This window comes from Eublepharis macularius, chromosome 8 (genome assembly GCF_028583425.1).
Source record: "Eublepharis macularius isolate TG4126 chromosome 8, MPM_Emac_v1.0, whole genome shotgun sequence".
NCBI classification, from domain to species: Eukaryota; Metazoa; Chordata; class Lepidosauria; order Squamata; family Eublepharidae; genus Eublepharis; species Eublepharis macularius.
The window spans coordinates 17,227,026-17,251,235 of NC_072797.1; the positions used below are offsets into that span (position 1 = coordinate 17,227,026).

Here is a 24,210-nt window from a genome sequence, read left to right on the forward strand (position 1 = left end):
GCTACTTCACATGTCCACCACATAAGATATAATGATCCTTCATGCTTTTTACATTTCCAGCATTTGTCTGACATGTTAGTATTTCCTAGCGCAATTTTCTTTGGTGTTAAATACCATCTGTAAATCATTTTGTACACATTCTCTTTAATGTTCGTACAAGTTGAAATCTTCACTGTATTTTTCCATAGGTACTCCCATGCCTCCATTGTTATTTATTTATGAAAGTTTATTGCCCACTTCACCATCTGGACTTTTACTGTTTCATCCACCTATGCACTAAAAATCTTGTTGGTCTCTAAAGTGTCACTGGACTCATATCCTCCTGTTCTACTGCAGACCAACATGGCTGCCTACCATAATTTGCTGGTAGAAGCAGCCCATGTGTGCCCAATCATATTTAAGCAACAGGGAGACCCACAAGGATTTCCATGATGGGAAATCTCATTTCTGCCATCTCCTTGCTGCTCCCTGCCCTCTTTGCCTCCCTCTCCTCTGGATGGCTGTTGCAGACGCTTTGTCACTGCCTGAGGGCCAAGCTACACATGACGAATGACACTTGAACGGCAAGTGTATTTCTCCCTGTTCACTTGCCCTCCACTCAATCCACTTGCCGTTCAAGTGTCATTCGTCATGTGTAGCTTGGCCCTCAGTTTCGCACACCATTTGGGGTTATTGTGGCAACCTAATATGGCTCCTGATTCCTGAATCCCACGACTTTGAATTTTGCTGTAAATTTTTGAGGAATTTTAATCTTCCAAATGAGTTTTTTTTTTAAGTATGATTTTTTTTTTGGAAACCTGAGGATTGGCCCAGGTTTGCAAAATCCTAAGTGGTAGCAATGACTGGCCCTGTAGTAGGGAGTAAAGGCCTTTTAAACCAGGTCTAGTAATATAATTACTGTATGTGGTGATACATTTTCACATACCAGGAGCACGGCAGCAAACAACAGCTTGTGTCAATATGCTTCAAACATGCTAATTCTGCATGTGAATGGGCTGGCTGAGTGGTAAATGCACTTAAATGCCATATATAGGGGCGTACATTTATTTATTTATTTATTTATTTATTTATTTCATTTATACCCCACTTTCCTCCCCATGGGAGATCGAAAACAGCTAACAGCAAACTCCTTGTCTCCACTTTATCCTCACAACAGCCCTGTGAGGTAGGTTCAGCTGACAACGTGTGACTGGCCCAAGGTCACCCATGGAAAAGTGGAGATTTGAACTTGGGTCTCCCAGTGCCCAGTTTGGTGCTCATATAACAGTATACCACACTAACTTTCTACTGTTTTACTTACAACCTTTCGTAAAATAGGCCAGGGCTGTACGTGTGTCAATTTATGTTTACAACAATCATAGGGATATGGTTAAGCTGGGAGATTAGGGAGTGGTCCATTTAGCCTGGTGTGTCAGCAGGAATTTGAACCCAGGACCCCTGAAATCCAAGACTGTGCCACCTCAGTGGCTTCAGTTCAACATGACATACCAGGCAGAACAGTGAGGAAACACGCATCCAAATTCTTGCTGTACCATGAAGTTCACTGGCAAATTTAGGCCATTTCTCCACGTCTTAAAAATAGCACCCACTCATGCAACATTGGTGGCTTTTCTGTGTGGTTTCTGACGACACCATTTCCAAAACAGATGCAGGCAGTTATGAATAATTCTGTTTTCATGGCGCCCTTTCCATTTTTGGGTACCCCTTTTGCCTGAGGTTAGATGAATGGCAATCTGAAAATGGGTCTTCTCCGATGTGGAACTCCCTCCTCAGGGAGAGACGTCTATTTCCTTCTGTTTTCATCGACACCCTCCCCCCCAATAACTGTTAACTCATCCTTGTTTTGGTATTAGGCATGTTGTGTGTTTCTATCTTTTTATCAAATTATTCTACATATACTTATTGTAATGATGTTTAAATGTTTTTTGAGATTTGCCCTCCTAAGGGCCCTATTTTGTTGGAAAGGTGGCACTGAAATGTTTTAAACAAATAAACAGGTACCTCTATGAGGATAAATGTGGATGCAGTTCAAAGTTTATTTGCATTCCGAGAGGGCAGTTGGGGAAGCTGGTGTTTTGAGTGGGTTGGAAGAAGCAGTTGCCAGGCTTGCTCGCTGAGGAGACAGTTTGGCTCTACTGAGGAGGAGTTGTTGTTTTCAGGTGGGTGGACATGTTAGTCTATAGGATAAAGATTAGAACAAAATTGGAGTTCAATAGTACCTTAAAGACCAACACATTTTTCCAGGGTATAAGCTTTAATGAGTCAACACTGCCAACTTTGGGCTGAGAAGTTCCTGGAGATTTAGAAGTGGAGTCTGGGGAAGGCAAGATGTGGGAGAGGAGGGACCATAGTGAGGTATAATACCACAGAGTCTGTCCTTCAAACCAGGCCTTTTCTCCCAGGGAACTGATGTATCTAGTCTAGAGATCACTTGTAATTCTGGGAGATCTCCAGACCCCACCTGGAGGTTGACAACTGTAGGTGGTGCCCAACTATTCTTCCTCACAATACCAAATGTGTTCACAGGCTTGACAAGGGTTGGGGCCCCCTGCTGTAGATAATATCTGAATTATCTCACTGCAGTTTTGACCTGGAACATAGTGCTTTACGTCTCCCAACAGGACTAAATAGCCCCACTGCCTTTTAGACTGATGTGTGGAAGGGGGGAGATTTGAGTTAAAACCCCTGTGCAGTCATGAAACCAGTGGGTACCTGGGATCCCTACATCTAGTCAATAAGGAAATGGTCAGAGGTCAGAGAGCTAAGGGGGATTATAGTTGTTGCCCATTTGTTCCACAATTGCTTGCGAACTAGGGGACAGGACGGGGGAGGGTCATGCAGGTTTGTGTGACAGGAGTACTTATCTGGAGCACCGGGGTTGGGCCAGGGGCGGATTTGGTGTAAATTGCCCCCCAGTTTTACCAAATCGGCCCCGGGTATGACCCCATCATTCCTGTCACTATGCAGAAGTGTTTCAGAGTGTGCAGGAGCCTTTTGTGCACACACAAATGTGGAGGAGAAATGCAAAAAGGCTATCTCGTTCCACACAACAGAGACACTTCAAGAATTATTTTGGGATTTCTTCCCCCCAATCAACCATATTTCTTAAAAGTTCTCCTTGATCTGATAATGTTCCCCATCACTGACACTGATTAACTGGTTGATGGATTTCCATTCTGTACGGCTAAATGTGGTGCCTCCCATGGAGATGATCAAGATGGGTAGCCATGTTGGTCTGTCTGTAGCAGTGGAAAATATCAAGAGTCCAATAGCACCTTTAAGACTCACAAAATATGTGGTAGGGTATGAGCTTCCGTGAGTCACAGCTCCCTTCAAATATTCTTTAATGATTCTTTCTCAGTATCTGAAGGAGTGAGCTGTGTGACTCATGAAAGCTCATACCCTATCACAAATTTTGTTAGTCTTGTAGGTGCTACTGGACTACAGATCAACAGTTCAGAGGAAAGACAGAACCCAGTTTCTGCTTCTTGCTCTTGATCCCATAATGGAGATTATTATGTAGGATGTGTGTGTGTGTGGGGGGGGAGGGGGGTTACTGCTGTCTCGTAGACCAGTGTTATATTTATTTATTTATGTATTAATATCCTTCTTTTCTCTCCAATGGGGACCCAAAGCAGCTTGCATCATTCTCCTCTCCACTATTTTATCCTCACAACAATCTGTGGTCTCCAGCCCCCAATGGTGACTGGAGATCCCCAGGAGTTACAACTGATCTCTCGGTTACAGATAACAGTTCCCCTCGAGAAAATGGCATCTTTGGAGGGTGGACTCTGGCATTATACCCTGCAGAGGTCCCTCCCTCCTGTCCCCAAAGCCCGCTATCAATAGATTCCACAACCAAAACCTTCAGGAATTTCCCAACCTGGAGCTATCAGGCTATGGATGACAAGATACAGCAGACAGATCTCTGACCCATTTGCAGCAAGACACAAGTTCTTGGTCAAATGGCTTTTATTCAGAAATCAGATTATTTCCATATGCAGGTCCATAGGACTACTTAGAAGCAGCAAGAGCAGAAGTTGATAGGAATGACATCATGTGAGAGAAACTTCTCGCTTACTCCTTCCCCCCCTCCCAACCATAAACAAGACTTTGGCGCTCTCCTGGTGTGAGAACGTTCCACATATTTGTGATATCGAGTTGAGTTACTAGGAAGCAAGACATAGCACCGTCTGGGAATGAGCACAAGGTCATAAACACTGGAAGCTGTTACAGTCCAACAGATAAACACCTGTGAAAGCCTGAGAAAGAGATAGTTATGATACTAGCAAAGTGATATTGAGTTACAGCAGGATACATTTTGTTCAGCACAACAGAATCAGAATTGGCATGGATGGGGCTCAGACATGACAGGAGCAGGCAAAACTACCTGTGAGGATAGGTTAGGCTCCATCACGCATACGAACTCTTCCTCGGGGCGGGGGGAGAAAACACTGGCACAAAGCTGCCTCCTCCCTCATTGCCAAGCCCAACATGTCAAGATTCGTTTTTTCTTTAATTCATTCCCTTTAATTCATTCCCTTTAAGAGCAAACCTCCCTTGCCTTTTCAAAGGAGCAAGGAGGCCACATTAGCTGCAGCGAGTCTAATTTCTGTGTAATCTTTTTGCTCCGTTTCATACCCTTTGCACTGGGGTGGGGTGGGGGTGCTGGTGGAACTGCTGGGAATCTGATTATTACTACACCAAGGACTTTACATAGCCTGGCACTAGGACCTGGCTGATGCCTTTCTGAAATGCTTTCCTGTAGCATGTCAGTGAAACAGACACAGAGCAGTTCTCCCTGTTCAGCTCTTGCTGTTACACAAGACAAGGGGTAACAGCGGCTGCGGCAGGAACATCCTTTGCCTCCAGAAGGTATTCCTTTACCTGCCTCTTCTCCTCAGCATCCTTAACCTTCCCAGGCCTTGGCAATGCCCAGCTGAGACAGATTCACTGCCAGAGCCCTTGTGGCTGCAGCATTGCCTTCATACTGATATTTTCTTATTTCCATAGAGCAACCTGGAGCAACAGTGCTGCAAAGAAATGGGCTAGTTATTCTTCTTCTGGCAGAATCTGAGCGACTATTTTTACGCCGAAAAGTGTAAGTTGGATTGATATTATTTTCTTCGTATCGCTTATTATTACTGCTTCCGCTTCTGTCTTTTGTCAAAAAAAAATATCTATCTTTGCAGAAACCAACTAACCCTTTCTGGGATCAATTTCTGAAATGAAATGCTTATATTTGCTTGTTCTGGTGTGGGGAGAAATCTAAAAGAGGCCTTGAAAAATCTGGAGAGAGACCTTTTCTTGGCTTTTTATGTATGATTAGATATTATTTTCTAGTGGATATTTTTTTTTCAGAATAGTCTCTATGGCCATTGAGGGTACAGCAAGAACAAAGTGCTTCAGATGAAGCAATGACTTAGGCTGTAACCAGGAAGAAGCATGTAAGCCTGGGAAACCGAAGTATTTGAACTGAACCCAATTGAATCTCATTTTTTATGAATTGAAGTCTTTCTCAATCCATATAGTTGGATTTGATCTGTTTTGCACAGTGAATTACAAGGTAGTCCCACTGAAAAATGCCGGGTCAAATCATCGGGTGATCCTCTCTTGCTGCCAGACCTTTACAAAAATTCTTGATGCCGTGGGGGAAAGAACTCAGTTTGCACAGTCACATGAAAAAGCTCATGACTTAGGAAGAGCTGCCTGGGAGAACAATAAAAAGTATCAGAACATTGGCTTTCATGTCTGACTGTTCGATTTTTCAGTCAGCATGTTGAGGATCATTCTGCGTCTTTTTGTTCTAGAGTGGTATCAGATTGGCACTCCATCTCATTCCCAATACAGCGTTGTGCTAAATATATTGCCTCAGAAGACTTGTTGAGTTCAGGCTTCTTAGCTTCCATGGAATTCTCTTTAGGACTAGCAGGATTTGAGTCCAGTGGCACCTTAGAGGCCAGCAAGATTTTTAGGGTGTAAGCTTTTGAGAGTCATAGCTCCCTTCTTCAGATGCAACAACAACAACAACCTTCTGCTTATATACCGCTCTTCAGGACAACTTAATGCCACAGTCAGAACAGTTTACAAAGTCAATGACAGTATTATTCCCACGAATGAGGTAGGTAGGGTTGAGAGAGCTCTGAAAGAGCTGTGATGTCACCCAGCTGGCTTCAAGCAGAGGAGTGGGGAATCAAACCCACTTCTCCAGATTACAGTTATACTGCTCTTAACCAAACTGGCTGGCGTAGGAGTGGAGATGTCTGAGCCTTTATATCCCAGCCAAAAGTGGATGGGGTGTTAAAAGGAAGAGCATCAGGAGGATGTAAAGGTACAGTGCAGCTTGATTAGATGGGAGGGGTGTAGCAAAGAAGATGTCAGGATGTCCAGGAACTGTGCAACTTGATTAGAGCTGAAATTAGCATCTGTAGTGAGATAAGAATCCTAAATCTCTGTTCAGCCCCAAGGCTGTGCCTGTTTAGGACTGCAACAGCAATGAAAGCTCTATGGATCTCATCTTGCAAATGTGGTTAAGAACATAAGTAAAGCCTGCTAGATCAAACAAGTGGTCCACCTAGTCCAGTATCCTGTTTCACACAGTGGTCAACTAGGCATCCTGGAGGGTCAAACGGACAAGGCAGAGAGGCCAAGGCTCACCCCTGCTGCCGCCTCCCAGCGGTTTGCTGCCTCTGGACATGGAGGCTCCCTTCAGTGGCCGTGGGTAGTAGCCATTGACGGGCCTCTCCTCCATGAATCTGTCTAACCCTCTTTTAGGGCTATCTGTGCCCATGGCCATCACTACCTCCGCCGGGAGTGACTTCCACAGCTTAATTACTCTTTGAATAAAGGCGTATTTTCTCTAGTCTGTCCTGAATCTATTTCCCAGCAACTTCATTGCATGCTGCTGAGAGCCAAGCTACAAGTGACGAATGACACTTGAATGGCAAGTGAACAAACTCGCGTGTATTCCTCCCTTTTCGCTTGCACTCCGCTTGCGCTCCACTCGATCACGTAGATCACGTAGTGATTGAGTGGAGCGCAAGTGAACAGCGCAAGTTGTATCACGTGATACAACGTGAGTCTATTCACTTGCCGTTCAAGTGTCATTCGTCACTTGTAACTTGGCCCTCTGTTCCAGTATCACAGGAAAGGGGGAAACAGTTCCCTCCATGCACTTTCCCCACCCCATGAATAATTTTATAAACTTCTGTCATGTCTCCCCTTAGTCGTCTTTTTCTCTAGACTGAAAAGTCTCAGGTCCCTCAGCCTTTTCTCATAGGAAAGGTGCTCCAGTCCTCTGGGTTGCCCTCCTTTGTCCTTTTTCTATCTGTCTCCCCTTCCCCCAAAAGATAGACGGCCAAACTATATTGGGCAGTAGAATTGGATCTGGGGAGCCAAACTCTCCACCAATTGGTCACAAAACAGTATAGAGAAAATATAAGTTGCAGTAGAAAAGTATAAAAAGTGCCTTGCGAGACTAGGGCCCGGCAAGATTTGCTTGCATTTCGCTGGGCCTGTAAGACGGAGCTATTCCGCCAGGCATATGGCTGACGCCGGGTGGTGCACCCCCCCATGGAGGGGGGGTTAAACTATTCCCCCATGTGAATGCAGATGCTGCTGCCACACTTATTACAGTATGGATTCGCTCTGGTAACACCACTGTGTGATACACTAAACTTTTGCTATGTGCTGCCTTTAAATTTTTTTTTAATTATTTATATGTAATGGATGTAGATGAGATTATTGTTTTTTTTAAGGTGTTTTTAATGATGTGTATATTTGTATTCTATTATCTGCCATGAGCCTGCGAAAGCGGGGAGGGCGGAATATAAATACAATAAATTAAATTAAATTAAATTAATAAAGCAGGTGTGGGGAACTTAATATTTCCCTTGCTCAACACTGTTCACTTTAATCCCCTTTCCTCCCACCAGGTTCTCCTTTGATATGACACACGTGCTTTCGTGATGGGAGATGGGTGGGGAAGAACGTGCTTTCCCTACCACCACTTCTGTGTTGCAAATAATACCCTCTCTTTGTCTCTTCATCAATGTTTCATAGAGAGTGACCCACTGAGGCCATGATCTGCCACCAAAAGTGGTTGGATAATGCACTTTCAATGCACTTTATCAATCCGCACACAAAAAAATCCGTTCCAAATGATCTAGAAAGAGGAATGGAAGTGCATTATCCAACCTGTGCGGAATCACTCTAATTCTTCCTCGAATAGCATGCCTGTTAAGGTCCCTCCTATTACTTCTGTCTTTTCAACGGGAACTGGATTTTCTGGAATACTTTGGCAAGTCCTGGCTTCATTGTTGGCTGAGGCTGGGTCTGTTTACTTTGTAGCTGATGAGATTTAGCTGGCTGCCTGCACTTCCTGCTATTTCTCCAACTTTAATATTCTCATAAGATAGCTAATTTTATTGACCAAGGAGAAACTTATCTTCCTGCTCCATCAATGTACAATGAAATAAAATGCAAGAAACAACAATATTGATTTCCTCTTGACAACGAAGTAAATACTGTGATACCCAGATTGCTTCCAATTTGATTATTTAAAGGTTGTGTCAACTATGCATCAGTGGGTGCTGTGTTTCTTGGATGTTCTTCTCTGAATAAATGCTGTTAATGAAAATAGGTGCAGTCCTAATACAAAATATTAGAAAGGAGTCGTACCATTGGTTTAAACAGAATCTACGTTGCACCCCAAACAATCCATGAATGCCCAAAAGATCTAGAGAGCTTTAGGTGTCATTGGCTGTAATGCTGCTATCACCTGAGCAGAAATGCAGCGACTGTTTGCTAGGGAAGCTATTTGCTTGAGTAAATGGAAATGATTGTATCCAGGACTCTTCTCTTCAGTGCCTGCTGGGGGAGCATTTTGTAGGCTTTATGTTTGCTTTATTTAGTTTTAATATTGTTTCTTCTTCCTTTTTAATAATGCACAATGTTTATATGGCTTTCCCAGTGTTCTCTAGGCAAATTGGGTTGGTGAAACTGTGACTAAAGATGGATTGGATTTAACTTGAAGGAGAACATCAGTCTCCCTGGACCCTTTCTAACGGAGCTTTGCTGTTCCAGCTGGACATTTGTTATGCCAGGGGTAATGGAAGCATAACGTATGTTGATTGTGCACACAATGGATAATGCACTTCCAATCCTCTTTCGCGATCATTTGGAACTGAATTTTTTGTGTGTGAAACAAAAAATCCACTTCCAAACGGTTGCTAAAGTGCATTGAAAGTGCATTATCCAACGTGTGCAGAATCAGCCATAATGTACATTCAACAAGCAGCAAACTCAACAGCACCGCAGTTGCTGCAGAATAAAAAGCTAGCATAGCAGCACTGGCAGGCCCGCTCTGGAAATGCTGTCATTGCTAGGAATGCCAACCCCCAGGTGACGGGTAGGGGGGAATAAAACACTCACTGGTATTGCGAGCACGATGATGTCACTTCCAGTGAAAACCTGGAAGCAATGGCGTAGCTCTAGGAGTCTCCAGGAACTCTTTGGGATTGTTGCAGTCACCAGGATATGGGCAAGGTTTTGCGTGCTTGTTTGCTTGTTTTACTGCTCTGGATTGATGCTGCTTTCCTGTCCTATGGTTCTACTGGCACGATTTTTATGCTCATCTTTTAGAGTTGCCAGGCTGCAGCTGGTTACATCCAGGAGCCTCTAGGGGTGGAGAGTGCCGGGCCAGCATGCTGACATCACTGGTATCAAAACCTGGAAATGATGTCATTGTTGGGGATGCTCTAGAGGGTTTTTGCAAATCCCAGAGTATCCCCTGCCACATCACGATGCCACTTCTGCTTTTTGATGGAAAGGATATCAGTGCACCATGCTGGCGCAGACCCACATTTTTCATCAGTTTCCTCCTGCCGGCACTTCAGCAGGCAATAGTGTGGGGCAGCGAGAACTCTCCAGTTACCGGCAAGAAGCTGGTAAACCTATTACCAAATGGTGCCCAAACTCTCATGAGAGAAAGCAATCCCGTGAGAGTTTGGGAAGGCAATCCGGGCACATATGATTTGCTGCACTGTATTTCAAGGGGATTGGGGGATGCCGGTGAGGATTAGCAACCAGTTTGGTGTAGTGGTTAAGAGCGGCAGGACTCTAATCTGGAGAGCCGGGTTTGATTCCCCACTCCTCCACTTGAAGCCAGCTGGGCGACCTTGGGTCAGTCACAGCTTCTGGGAGCTCTCTCAGCCCCACTCACTTCACATGGTGTTTTGTTGTGGGGATAATAATAACATTGTAAACCACTCTGAGCGGGCTTTAAGTTGTCGTGAAGGGTGGTATATAAATTGAATGTTGTTGTCGTCGTCATCTTCATCACCACCACCACCTCATCATCATCATCATCATCATCATCATCATCATCATCATCATCATCATCATTTATGGAAGTGGCAGAGTGGAGATAATGGAGGGACAAGGTGGGAGGCTGTTTGCTGCCCCCCCCCACAATTGCAACTTACAGTGACTGCCTCAGTTTCCCTAAAAACAGAGCCAGCCCCAAGTGTTCTCTGACTCAGGCTTGTATACATGCAATGGTGTGCCATGGTTGATTGAAATACAATTCGCTGCTATGGTTAGAATCATAGAATCATAGAATCATAGAGTTGGAAGGGGCCATACAGACCATCTAGTCCAACCCCCTGCCCAGTGCAGGATCAGCCTAACATGGGGGTTATAGACGTGGGGGGTGGCTCTTCATTCCCCTCCATTGTTTTGTTTGCAGTCACCTCACATATTCATCAGTTTGCATCACCAAAGATTTCTCATTACTCTCCCATTCCATCCAGTTTGCTCTTGTCCACCAGCAAAGGGAGTTACCTGGGCTGACATTGCACAACACCCAACTAGATTATCTCTGCTGGTCTCCATTGGCACAAAGGGGCCATCCCTTCTTGGTAGGCTCAGGTGTTAACATTAGACAGATTTCAGTGCTGTTAGAATGAGAGGTCCAGGTAGCATCTCTTAACAATTTGTCTTAGGGTTGCCAACTCTGGGTTGGGAAATTCCTGGAGATTTGAGGGTTGAGCCTGGAGTGGGCAAGACTTGGGGTTGGAAGGGACCTCAGTGGGGTATAATGCTAAAGAGTCCACCCTCCAAAGCTGCCATTTCCTCTAGAGGAACTGATCTCTGTAGTCTGTAGTTCAGCCATAATTCTGGGAGATCTGCAGGCTCCATCTGGAGGTTGGCAACCGTAATTTGACCATGTTTCTCAAGGCCTGATGAGGATGTTAGATGATGTTCTCACCAGGAAAGGTAATTATCTCCCATTTGGTTAAGCATGTGCATCACATTTTAATGCTCTGGCAAATGTTCAGATTATGCATTTGTGTTTTTGCTAGAGCATAAAGCTGCTTTGAAGAAATTAGCCAAAATCAGGTTATCATCATTTTAAACTGCTAGAGCTGTTAGAGCTGAAGAAGTTATTGAATTCTTTTAAGGAACTACATTTTTTTTTCTAGGCAGCAAGCCGAATTCATATGTAGGCCTCTGAAAAACCCAGAGGGGAACTGAACTAGGTGACATAAATTTGGGACTTTGCAATCTGGAATTGAGGTACTGGAAAGCCAAAGCTGGATGGCATGGATTTCTGGATTTCTTTCGAGGGGGAATCAGAATCTGGTTGCATTTTTAGATCTAGTAAGGTGATATTTTTTGCAAAATTAAACAACCAGCAAATTTAGGCATTTTGGCTCTCCTTGCAGCATACACAGGGCTAATTTGTGTTAATTTGAAGCAAAATTGAGTCTTCTCAAAGCATAAGATAGGATAGAGATAGCACTTTTTTAACCAGTGCTCTGTACCAGCCTGCACTGGCCTGTTTTCATCCCAGGTCTTGTGGCACTTTAAAGACTAACACTTGTTATGGCACCAGTTTCCATGGTCTAGTTCTCCTTTCATTTCATGAAAATCTGTGAGCTACAGTGCCATAAAACCCCTGACCATTCCCCACTAGTGGTGAAGTAAGGGTAAGGAAGACAATGAAGTCTGAGCCAGTTTGGTGTAGTGGTTAAGAGCAGCAGGACTCTAATCTGGAGAGCCGGGTTTGAATCCCCACTCCTCCACTTGAAGCCAGCTGAGTGACCTTGGGTCAGTCACAGCTCTCTGGAGCTCTCTCAGCCCCACCCACCTCACAAGGTGTTTAGTTGTGGGGATAATAATAGCATACTTTGTAAACCGCTCTGAGTGGGCATTAAATTGTCCTGAAGGGTGGTATATAAATCAAATGTTGTTATTATTACTATTATTATTATCAGAAGGAGAGGATAATGATAGCGCCAATGCCAACTGTTTCAGGTGGGTAGCCGTGTTGGTCTGAAGTAGAAGAGCAAGATTCAGGTCCGGTAGCATCTTAAAGACTAACCAGATTTCTAGGGTGTGAGTTTTCAAGAGTCAAACCTCCCTTTGATAGTATCTGATGAAGGGTGCTTGACTTTCTAAAGCTCATACCCTGGAGATCTTGCTGGTATTTAAGGTGCTACTGGACCTGAATCTTGCTCTTCTAACGCAAACTGTGTCACGTCACTCCAACGCTAAGTTGTCATGTGCTACTTTGGGATACTTCTTCTACACGGAGGCACCCTTTAGGGATGGTGCTTCTCTTTCTTCCCCCGGCTACTTCGTATTTCAGTCACACCTCTAATTGTGTTCAGTTCACTTCTTCCATACGGTAACTCCCACTTCTGATGTTGCAGCAGGCAGCTGAATTCACATCATGGAGGAGCGGACAGTTCTTGTACCCATGAACCCCAAATGGCTCGTGATGACATGAGCCGTTTTATGCTGATACCCAGTTGGGCAGAAGCCCTGCTCACAAATTTCTATTTTTCAACTTTGTAATTCATTTATGGTATCGGTTGCCAGGAGATGTGGTGATGACTATCAGTTTAGATAGCTTTAAAAGAGGATTAAGCAAATTCAGAGAGAATTGTCCTATCAAGGGCCATCGGCCATGCTAGCTGAATAGATACGCCATATTCACAGGGCAGCGTGCATACTAATTCCTGTCTGCTGGGAACAAACAATATTTTACTTGGAAAATTTCCATGCCCCCTCTTCAAATGGTTTACAAAACAGAAACTTCAGAAGAACACAAAACGTTAAAAGTTATTCATTAATATCTAGAATTAAGAAAAAAAACCAGCTGGTGCATAAAAACATAGATAACAGAGTGGCTTAAAATAACAGTTTTCAAATCAAAAGCACGTTATAAAATGGTGTTAAAAGATCAACTCTTTAAATGAAAGCCTGGGGGAGCAGAAACATTTTGGAATAGTGTTGAAAAGAAAGCAGTGTAGGTGTCAGGTGACTCTCAATAACAGGAGTGGAATGGGAAACAAAAAGGCCCTGGAAAGGTCCCCACTCCTGGCCTGCTCCGAGCCCTGCCCAGAGGAGTGGAAGAAAGGAACAAAAGCCAGTTTCTGGCATGGGGACATGGGGCCTGGGCCCCAGCTGGTCATGGTGGCTGCCTGCTTATCATGCACAGGCTGGGGACTGTAGCTTGTTTGTGGTGACAACTGCTGGGAATAGGACATGGGCCACTCCTCACTTGGGTCCAGGGTGGCCTGGTGTAGGGTTGCGGTCCCCCAGTGGGGACGGAGGCTTCCAGCCTCCTCCCTGTGGCCGGTGGGGGAAAAGGTGAGGGAACAGGCCTCCTGGGGTGCACTTCCGGTGTGAGAATGATGTCATCGTGCAGACCCTGGGAGTGGTCCAGGGCTTTGTGTTGGGCCAATTCGACACACTCAAGACCCATGTGAGCCTAGCACGAAGCCCGGGAACACTTCCGGGGGCTGTGCAATGACATCACTCCCAGAAGTGATGCCAGAAGTGATGTCATCACACTGTCTTGGGAGAGAGCGTGCTTTTTGTGCATGTGTGAGGATTTCTAAAAAGGTACATGCTGTGTCCTCCCTCCCACCAGGAGGGTAAGGGAACCTGGCAACCCTGCCCTGGTGGGTGGAGGCCCCCCAAGACATTGTACCCCCAGGATTCTTCCTGGTGGCTTTAGTGGCCAATCCACCCCGCTCAAGGGAAAGGGCATTACATAGGTGAGGGGCAGCTACTGAAAAGGCCCTGTCCCTGGTCACCACCTGCCTCATTTCTAAAGGCACAGGCAAGGAGAGCAGGGCTTGTGAGGCAGATCGTAACAACATGGGAGGAGTTGATCCTTCAGGTACCCCAGCCCCAAGCCATTCAGGGCTTTAAAGGTAAGAACCAGCACTCTGAATTGTGCCTGGTAGGAAATGGGCAGTCAATGCAGGTCTATCAACAACAGAGTGATACAATGTTGTGGAGATACAATCCCTGTATCCCCTCCCCTGATAGTAGCTTGGCTGCCACATTTTGGACTAGACTGTTTTCGAAGGCAGCTCCGTGTAGAGGGGATCTAACTTGGATGCAATCAGAGCATGGACCATTGGAGTCAATTCACTGTGGGCAGATCAGAACATTGGAGGGCTATCCCCTTCATGTCCTGCTGGAAATGACCGGCTGGTTGCCATTGGAACCAATGAGCTAGATGGTCTTTTGCTCTTATGTTGTACCCAATTGGTTGGCATCATCTTCCTGAGACACAGTCGAGAGGTGGGACGCAAATTTCATAAATGGAATAAGCATGACAACGAATGAAAGCATTACTTTTACTTGAGCAGGGGTCATCTTATGTCCAGTCCCTTGAGAAGGAGAGGCAAGAGGGAGCAATAAAGGAAATGGTTGTGGCATGATTTGGTGTCAATGTAGAGGCACTGAATCGTACGTTCTTGGCTCCTTTACTGTATGAAGAGGTTACAGAAAATGTAATTGGACACAATGGCAGTTATATTGGCCTTCCTCCCTGGTTTTGGTGTTATGCATGTTGATAAGTTTTGATTGACTTAATGTAGAAATGTTTGTATTGTTTGTATGGGGACCCTGTTTGGGTAGAAAGGCAGCACAGAAATGTTTTAATGAAACAAACAAATACTTGAAGGCACAAATGTCCTTGATTAGAAAAGGATGACAGAGGGCCAAGCTACACATGACGAATGACACTTGAACGGCAAGTGGATTGAGTGGAGGGCAAGTGAACAGGGAGAAATACACTTGCTGTTCAAGTGTCATTCGTCATGTGTAGCTTGGCCCTTAGGGCCAAATTACATGTGTGAGTTTTGAAACAGTTGGGTCCAGGTTTCTTGGATCCAACTGAGGTTCCCCACAGCCACACTGCAGCTGTGGGAGATGGCTTTTTAAATATAAAGATCCAGAGGAGTTAGCCATGTTAGTCTGTAGTTGCAAAATAGTAAAGAGTGCAGTAGCACCTTTAAGACTAACCAACTTGATTGTAGCATAAGCTTTCGAGAACCACAGCTCTCTTCGTCGGATGCATGGAGGGTATGAAGAAACTGGCCAGAGATATATAGGTGGTGAGGGGAGAGGGGAGAGGGTGCAGGGAGTGAGGGCCATGTAAATGCAAATCAGTTGCAAAAGTCATGAATCAAAAAGAGTCCAGTAGTACCTTTAAGACTAACCAATTTTATTGTAGCATAAGCTTTCGAGAATCAAGTTCTCTTATGCTACAATAAAATTGGTTAGTCTTAAAGGTGCTACTGGACTCTTTTTGATTTTGCTACCACAGACTAACACGGCTAACTCCTCTGCATCTATGACCGTGAAAAGTCATGAAAGATGTGGAGTGTGCAATTCAGGCTGGGTTCATGGCATGCTCCACCTCTTTCATGACTTTTGCAACTGATTTGCATTTACATGGCCCTCACTCCCTGCACCCTCTCCCCTCACCACCTATATATCTCTGGCTAGTTTCTTCATACCCTCCATGCATCTGACAAAGAGATCTGTGGTTTTCGAAAGCTTATGCTACAATAAAGTTGGTTAATCTTAAACGTGCTACTGGACTCTTTACTGTTTAAAAATAGAGGAGAGTCCAAATAGCCTTGGAATGCCACCCCAAGTGAAGGAAGGGCTCCTGCCTCCCCACAGTGGTTTTCCCACATGGAAACAGTGCTGGGGGGGGGAGTTATTTCCCTCATTTTTGCTGTTCCATTGTGCAGACTGTCATAAATGGGGAAATAACGCTCCCTGCGCTGTTTCAGAGTGAGAAAACAATTGAGGGAGAGGCACCTTTCTTCCCCCGGGGGTGGCATCCCAAATCCATTTGGGCTCGCCTTTATTTTTAAAAAACCATTCCTGATTGCTGTGGTGTGGAACCTGGACCCAACTCAAACACATACATTGGCCCTAAACTGTTTGAATAACAGTGATAGAATACTATGCATATTAAAAAGAAATTAAAAATACTCTTAAAGTTCCTTGCCTTTTTTTTGCAATTTAATCTTCAGTACATCAGAGAGCTGTCTCTTATTCTCAAAGAGAATCTACCCCCTCCGACACATGAGCAAACATTTCTAGCTCCCCTTTAATGAAATTCGAAATGACTCCCTTGCATGTTTATCATTTAGCACTGCGCTGCTGATTTGGGAGAAACTCAGGTATCAAATTTTATAGAACTTCTTTAAAAATCTGTAGTTACTATACGCCTCCAAGTAATATCACAGCACTTTAGAGTCTTTTGGGCATCACCTAGGAGTAAAGAATCCACATAGAAGCTAGCTTTCATTCACTAAGTGCCTATACAGTAGCATTTACTGTGGGGGCCACCATTATTATCTATTTTTATTTATCTACATTTATGCATAAGAGCCCCGTGGCACAGAGTGGTAAGCTGCAGTACTGCAGTCCAAGCTCTGTTCATGTCCTGAGTTCGATCCCTGCGGAAGCCAGGTTCAGGTAGCCGGCTCAAGGTTGACTCAGCCTTCCATCCTTCCGAGGTCGGTAAAATGAGTACCCAGTTTCCTGGGGGTAAAGTGTAGATGACTGGGGAAGGCAATGGCAAACCACCCCGTAACAAAAAGTCTGCCAAGAAAACGGCGTGATGCAACATCCCCCCATGGGTCAGTAATGACTCAGTGCTTGCACAGGGGGACTACCTTTACCTTTTACTTCATTTATGCAGGACTTTCTCCCCAATGTGGATCCAAATGGGTTTCCATTGTCCTCCTGTCTTCCATTTTATCCTCACCACAAACGGTCAGGGAAATTTACATAATTATAAAGCTTTAGCTATAAGCCTTTACTTCTCTAATTTATAATCTAGGGTACTACGGGTGTGACGCTTAGTGGCCTCCCTCCAGAATTGTCCTTTCCCCTACTTTTACTGCTTCTCTCTAGGAACTGCAACATAGGTAAAAGATGAGTAAAACAAAAGAGGTGTTTGGTGTTTCCAGGACATAGCATCCGAAACACTTGGATGCTATGGCTTTGATGTGCCATCATTCTCTTATCGAATCACGGATGTGCCCCTCTTTAAGATAGCCAGAGTTGTTATATGGGAGCCGAATATAACCCCGTTAGTCTATATGACCTGCTGACTTTTAGAAAATTACTGACTCAAGCTTGTAAACTATCTTGTTTTTGTAAACAATTTTCTGATTTTTTTGTTTGTAAGAGGGTGTAGGAATGGGTGCCCTGATTGGATAGCCCAGGTAAACCTCATCTCATCAGACTTCAGAAGCTAAGCAGGGTCAGCCTTCGTTAGAACTTGGATGGGCAACCTCCAATCATGACCCAGGGTTGCAGAGGCAGGCAATAGCAAGCCACCTCTGTTAGTCTCTTGCCATGAAAACCCCACCAAGTGTCGCCATAAGTCAGCTATGAGTTGAGGGCTCTCTCTACCACCATAAGAATGGGTGATTACTTTGTAAGATATGCACTTTGTCAGATTTGTCTGGAGTGCATCAGTTTATTTGAGTCTTTTTCTTTAATAAACTTTTCTTCCTTTTGCCAACATTTACTGCCTTGGTTCAATAGAGATCCAGAATCTTGGGTAGGGGACTCCCTGAATTGGGATACTGGGGGTTCCCCTCACACAAACCCTATAGGGTAGGTTAGGCTGAGTGTGACTGGCCCAAGATTCCCCATCAAGCCTCCGTGGCAGAATGGGGATTCGAACCTAGGTCTCCCTGAGCCTAGCCCGACACTTTAATCCCTACACCACACTGGCTTTCATTAGAAGACCCTTTGCAGGGTCAGATTTGGAAAATAGAGTGGAGATCAATTTCACCATCTATGTGTTTACTTGGGATAACTAATTCAACAAGGCACTTTCCTCCCTACCAACTCTAATAAGTCTGCTGTCAGTTAAATCGGATCTTCATTGCAGCTGAAGGTGCTTCAGGAAGACGGCTATTTGCGGTACTAATTGTCTTGCCAATCAAGAGGTACCAGCAGTTTGCTTTCATTTGCTGCCCTGGCCTGATCTTTGGTCATCATAGTCTTCAGAAAGCGGGTGTGTCTCCTGATGGAAAGAGTTGGCAGTTGTCGCTGTTGTTTGCCCACTCGCCTTTAGAGTGTAAGAAACTTGGGGAAGGATCCTGCCTTTTTGCTTACGCTGTAAGGCGTCATGTAGATGGTTACGTAAGGGTGTGTGTTGTGTGTGCAGCACAAACGTGGTCACCAGTCAAACTTATTTGATCAAACCGTTCACTTCTGTGCAAGTTGAATCCTCTCGCTGGATCACCTTTTGATTTGAACGCCATGATGAGCAGCTATGCAGATGAAGAGCATAGTGAATGTTTGGCTCGGATTATCACTGTCTGTGAGCAGATCCTGGTGATCAGGCCTTCCCTAACCCTAACCCTGGTTTTAAATCCAGTGGATCGCTTAGCACAGGGAGGCTTCCCCTTACGCCAAAACATTGGAAAACTCCTTCTGCTGGTAGAAAGTTTTGCTATGAGTAGAAGGGATTTCTGGGATCCAACCCAACACCCGTAATTATTTTTAATGCTTTCTGGGTTTTTGGTTGCCAACATAACAGCGAACCAAGCTCAGTGGATCTATTAATACTTTCTCGTCAATGTTTTTCAACCAATCAATCAATCAATTCACTTTCGTCTGTTTAGCTGTAGGCCATCACAAAATGCAGACACAAAGGAGATTCTAAACATAAAGAGAAAGGTAGAACGAAGCAAAGGTAGAAATGACAAGCATTACAATAACAAATCAGTAACGCAGTTTGCATTCTGCAAACATCAGCTATAACATTGGCAAAGTTCTTGCTATTGCCATAACAAAGTTGGCTGAATTCTGGGTCGTCTCATTCGTTTTGTGGTTGTTTGTTTGGAATGGAAGTTTTTCATCAGTGCAAAACTGCCCAGTTGTTTGCTGAATTTGGCTCAAAGGGTAGTCTACAGCGCAGTATCAGTTTTTAGGGAATGTGTCTGGAGACTCCAGTCTGGATTCAGAACCAGCATTTTCTGTTCTACAGGGGGCCAGAGCAGCTGAGGGGCACTGCTGTGTCCTACACTCTTAACCGATTTCTCATCTGTCTTGTTCTCCCTCGTCTCTCCGATGGGCTAGTCAATAGCCTTTTTCAGTTTTGAACAAGTTTGGGCGCTCAACCTGCGCATAAATGGAGACCGTTCTATCCACAATCCTCCTGATACACTAGAGTTGCCAGATCCCCTTACCCTTCCAGCGGTGGTGGTGGTGGGGACACATCCAGCACTTACCTAATTGAAACTCTCACGTGTGGGCAGAGCTCGCGAGCACTCTCAGCACGATGACATCACTTTCAGGAGTGATGTTATCACACAGGCTCCGGGAGTTCTGTGCTTTGCACCAGGCCGATTTGAGCCCAAAATCAGCCCGGTGTGAAGCGTGGCAGCGCTCTCAGAGCCTGTGTGATGATCTCACTCCCGGGACTGACGTCATTGCACTGCACTGGGAGCACCACCAGGAGACATGTTCCACCTCCTTTCCCCCCCGCCGGCCAGGTGAGAGGTGGCGGGGGCGGGGGCAGGGGGGGGAGAGGAGGATCCTCTGCACCCACCAGGGGACCTGGAAGCCCTGTGATATAAACAGTCACCATTTTGTGTAAATAGGGTACGGTGTGCATTTTCCTGTTTCTTTACATGTGAACACATGCTTGTAATCAGGGGTCATTTCGTAGAAAAAGAGCTGGAGGAACTCATTAGCATCTGCCACACCCCTTGGCATCACCAGAAGTGTGTCATTAGGATAACTGATTTGCATATGCCACACCCCCTGACATCATCCTGGCTGTTTCGGACCCAATCCTGGCCATTCAGGGCCAAAATTGGGCCCAAAATGGCAAAAAGGGGCTAAAAATGGTCAAAAAGGGGCCCCAAATGGTCAGGATTGGGCGGTTGCTGAGTGGGAGAGTAATCCACCACCCATCAGAGGACCCATCCGGGCCATTTCGGCCCCAATCCAGGCTGAAATGGGCCCAAAATGGCTGAGAGTCAGGTGGGCAGGGTCACCTGTCATGTGACCTCTTTGGAGAACTGCTGGAACTGCGTTCCTGCTCGTTCCCCCTCAAAATGACCCCTGCTTGTAACAAATCTCAGGTTCTGGCCGCACATACAGAATCTGGAAAATACACATGCCACTGTTCCCACAAAAGGGCAACTGAAGATTGCAGTTAGCTTGATCTCTCTTTATGAGTAGGGTTGCCAGGCCAAGCCTGGGCACTGGTAGGAAGGCTAGATTTAAGGGGCAGTATGACATCAGCAGTGTTGGCAACATCCCTACGTTACTTCCTGGTACAGCCTGGAAGTGACGAAGGGCAGCTCTGTGGTAAAATCATAGAGTTTCAGGTGATTCCTAGAGCTACCCTTTGTTACTTCTGGGTTGTATCCTGAAGTGACTAGCGACATCAGCAATGTGTCTGTTTTTTATTTTATTTTTCTCCCACCACTGCTGCAAGCTGCGGCAGGCAACAAGGCTTGCCGGTGGGAGGCCTGGCAAGACTACTTTATGAGCAATTTGAGTCCTGGAACTGTAATGACAGAAAATGGCTAAAGTGTATTTTAAAATGTGCATGAATTTACATAAATTCCTCAGTAGGAGGCAACAATTTTCCTTTTTCTGTCTGGGTTGTGGCCTATGGGTCCTCCTGACAAAAAAAAAGCTACCTTTTTTGTGTACCACTAGCAATTTTAGTTTGCATAGGAACTGATTTTATACTCAACAGTTCTTTCAGTTGATTGAGGCTTTTGTAAGAAATCTCTCTTAACAAGAGTCCCCCCACTTTTTTCAAAAAGGGCTGGGCATGTGCAAATGTGAACTTTTTGATTTGGCAGATTCCACTAACATAACAGCGGTAATCCAACTAGCCAGTGAAAGAATTTGGGTCACAAGAGACTTAAAATGAAAGTTATGCTGCTTGCTATGAGCATGATTAATAAGAATCACAAGGTAGGTAACCAAAGGGGTAGGGGATTGGAAATTACTAAGACAACGGCAGCAATCACTTTTTCTGCTTTGCGTGGGACGGTGTTCAAAGTTTTATGGTTTGGGGAACCAGTTTAAACTCAATATACAGTTAACACCGGGGATCAGCACTGAAAGGCAAACATTATACACAGCCCTGAGCGCATAAAAATCTTTTTAGCGTTTGGCTTTGTATGATTCGGGAGAAGTTTATAAGGTTGTTGCAGACTATGATGGAGAATACCCTTGTCTCATGGTCTGTTCATACACTTCTTCCTTAATGGCTAAAATTCACTAGAGCCACTGGAGTTTTTGACTGCTGTTAAAACTGCCGGTTAGTCTGCTTCGGTGTGAACCAAGAAAGCACAAAGTGTAACAATATAGTACAGATAATTAGGATACAGTCACTCCCCTTTCATTTTCAAAGCAACCTGCTACTCTGTGCTTATTAGTAAATCTTGAATGTGCCCTGCCAGGAGCTTTGGGTCTAAGACTCGATTTGAAGAGTGTCTTGATCAAACGTGCCCTGACCTGGATAGGCCAGGAGAGCCTGATCTCGTTAGATCTCAGAAGCTAAGCAGAGCCGGCCTTGGTTAGTAATGAGGGCCAGATTTCATTTGATCAAACGTGTAACCAAGCAGTATAGTTTAAAAATTCCTTATAGCTTATGGTTCTATTCCACCCCAATATAAAAGCATAATGGTAATCTAATACAGATGCAATCAGAGTATGGATCATCGTGGCCTCATCCTTTCCTTTGAAGAATGCCCGTAGCAGCTAGCGGATATCCACAGAAGCTGACAAAAGGTGCTAGATCTCATGAAAAGAGACACGAGCCTCACAAACGTAGATCCAGCACCACTCCCAAACTATGAAAATGCTCCTTCCATAACCGTTGAGAGGGCTGAAGGCAGGGACAATAGTGTACACATGTGATGTCGCTGATGTCAGTACATTAACAAAACGTTGCTCTAGGAATTGCTGAAAACTCTATGTTGCCATAGAGTTGCATCATTGACTGTTTTTATTTTTATTCTTCTCCTGCTGTTATTCCAAGTGGAGGCAGACAACTGGGCTTGCATAGCGGGAGGCCTGGCAAGCCTTTACTTCTGCGAGAGCGCAACCCCATCCAGGACTGGTTGATTCCTCAGTCCTCTAGTTGCTACATGATTAACCACCGGGCATATCAGTCTTGTCTGCATTCAGCTTCAGTTTATTGGCCTTTATTCCTCACACTATCCCTTATGGAGCAGGATGCCAGCTACCATTCTCCTCCTCCTCCTCCTCCTCCTCCTCCTCTTCCTCCTCCTCCTCTTCTTCTTCTTCTTCTTCTTCTTCTTCTTCTTCTTCTTCTTCTTCTTCTTAACAAGGAGGGTTTTTAAAAACCAGAATTTTTCCAGTGATCAAAACAAGCTCTCACTCTTTAAATGGATGCTTGGTCATAATTTTTTTAAAAAACCATTATTCAACAGCCGGGGAAAATCACTGCTCCAGGTGGGATCATTAATGTGAATGCCTTGGGAAAGAAAGGTTTTTTAAACAAAAAAAAATTATGGAGGACTTTTCCCCCTAAAAATTTCCAGTGGAACTTTTAGGGATCGCTGAAAAAAGACCACTATGAAATTTTTTTTCTTTGGAATCAGGTAAGTGTTTTTTAAGTCAAGATTTTATTCTGTCAAAATGTATAATATGAAAGTCTGGAGACTTTTAAAAAATTCTGCTGGAAATGTTGGGAGGGCACCAAAATAACTATGAAATATTCTTTCAGAGTGAGTCAAATGTCTTTTCAGACAGGGTTTTACTCATTCAAAATTTCCGTTGGAAAAAATTGGGAAATTTGAGAGAGCACAGAAAGATCTTTAAGGATAAGGATGTGTCTCTAGGGACCAAGATCAAGACGTCCCACACAATGGTATTCCCCATTACTATGTATGAATGTGAAAGTTGGACAAAGAAGAAAGCTAACAGGAAGAAAATTGATTCATTTGAAATGTGGTGATGGAGGCGAGTTTTGTGGTTGCCATGGATGGCCAAAAAGACAAATAAGTAGGGTCTAGATCAAATCAAGCTTGAATTCTTCCTCAAAGCTGAAATGACTAAAGTGAAGCTGTTGTATTTTGGTCTCATTATAATAAGACAAGACTCACTGAAAAAGACAGTAATGCTAGGAAAAGTGGAAAGCATTAGGAAAAGAGGAAGACCAAAAATGACTCAATAAAGGAAGCCACATTCTCCATTTTGCAAGTCGGTTAATGATAGGATGTTTTGGAGGTCTATCATTTATAGGGTTCATTCATAGGGTTGTCATAGGTCAGAAGTGACTTGACAGCATGTCACATACACACACACACACACACAGAGAGAGAGAGAGAGAGAGAGAGAGAGAGAGAGAGAGATCTCATGAAATAGACATAGAAATAGATATTTCTCTCTTTTGGAATGAGTAAAATGTGCTAAGGTAGCACAGAGTGAAACAGTTTGCAACTCCTTCTTGCTTTAGTATTAAGTTTTCCAGGACTGCCCTGGCAACCAATAGGAAACTGTGGGAGGAGGTAGGAACATGGAGGTGATGGCGTGATGTCACTTCTGAGAAAAAATTGGAAGTGATGTGAAGCCTCTATAGAAGTCACCAGAATCTCTATGGTAAAATCATACCTTTTTTTCTGTTCCTAGAGAGGCCTAAGGCCACTTCCAGGTGGAATCTGGAAATGATGGCAGTACTTTCTAGGAATCCAGAGAAACTCTGTGGTTTTACAATAGAGTTTCTGGTGATTCCTAGAGAAGCATCATGACATTGCTGGAACTTCTCTGGAAGTGACATTTTACCATAGGCTCAATGGCCACTTTTTAAATTTCATTTTTCTCCTGCTACTACTCTGAGCAATAGTGAAAGGAGCTGGGGAT

The 24,210-nt window shown here is 44.4% G+C and overlaps 1 protein-coding gene across 2 annotated transcripts in view; it reads left to right on the forward strand.

Annotated features, from left to right (window-relative positions):
* The first annotated feature begins 2,068 nt into the window (after positions 1-2,068).
* The window catches only part of RAB27B (RAB27B, member RAS oncogene family), a 161,902-nt gene continuing 139,760 nt past the window's right edge, over positions 2,069-24,210 (forward strand). The window contains exons 1-2 of one of the 2 annotated variants that reach the window (XM_054987677.1): positions 2,069-2,159; positions 5,014-5,101. The gene's annotated coding sequence lies outside the window, so the exon portion shown is untranslated. Of the gene's footprint in view, positions 2,160-4,787; positions 4,876-5,013; positions 5,102-24,210 lie in introns of those variants that run through there. The other variant, XM_054987676.1, reaches the window with a different exon arrangement.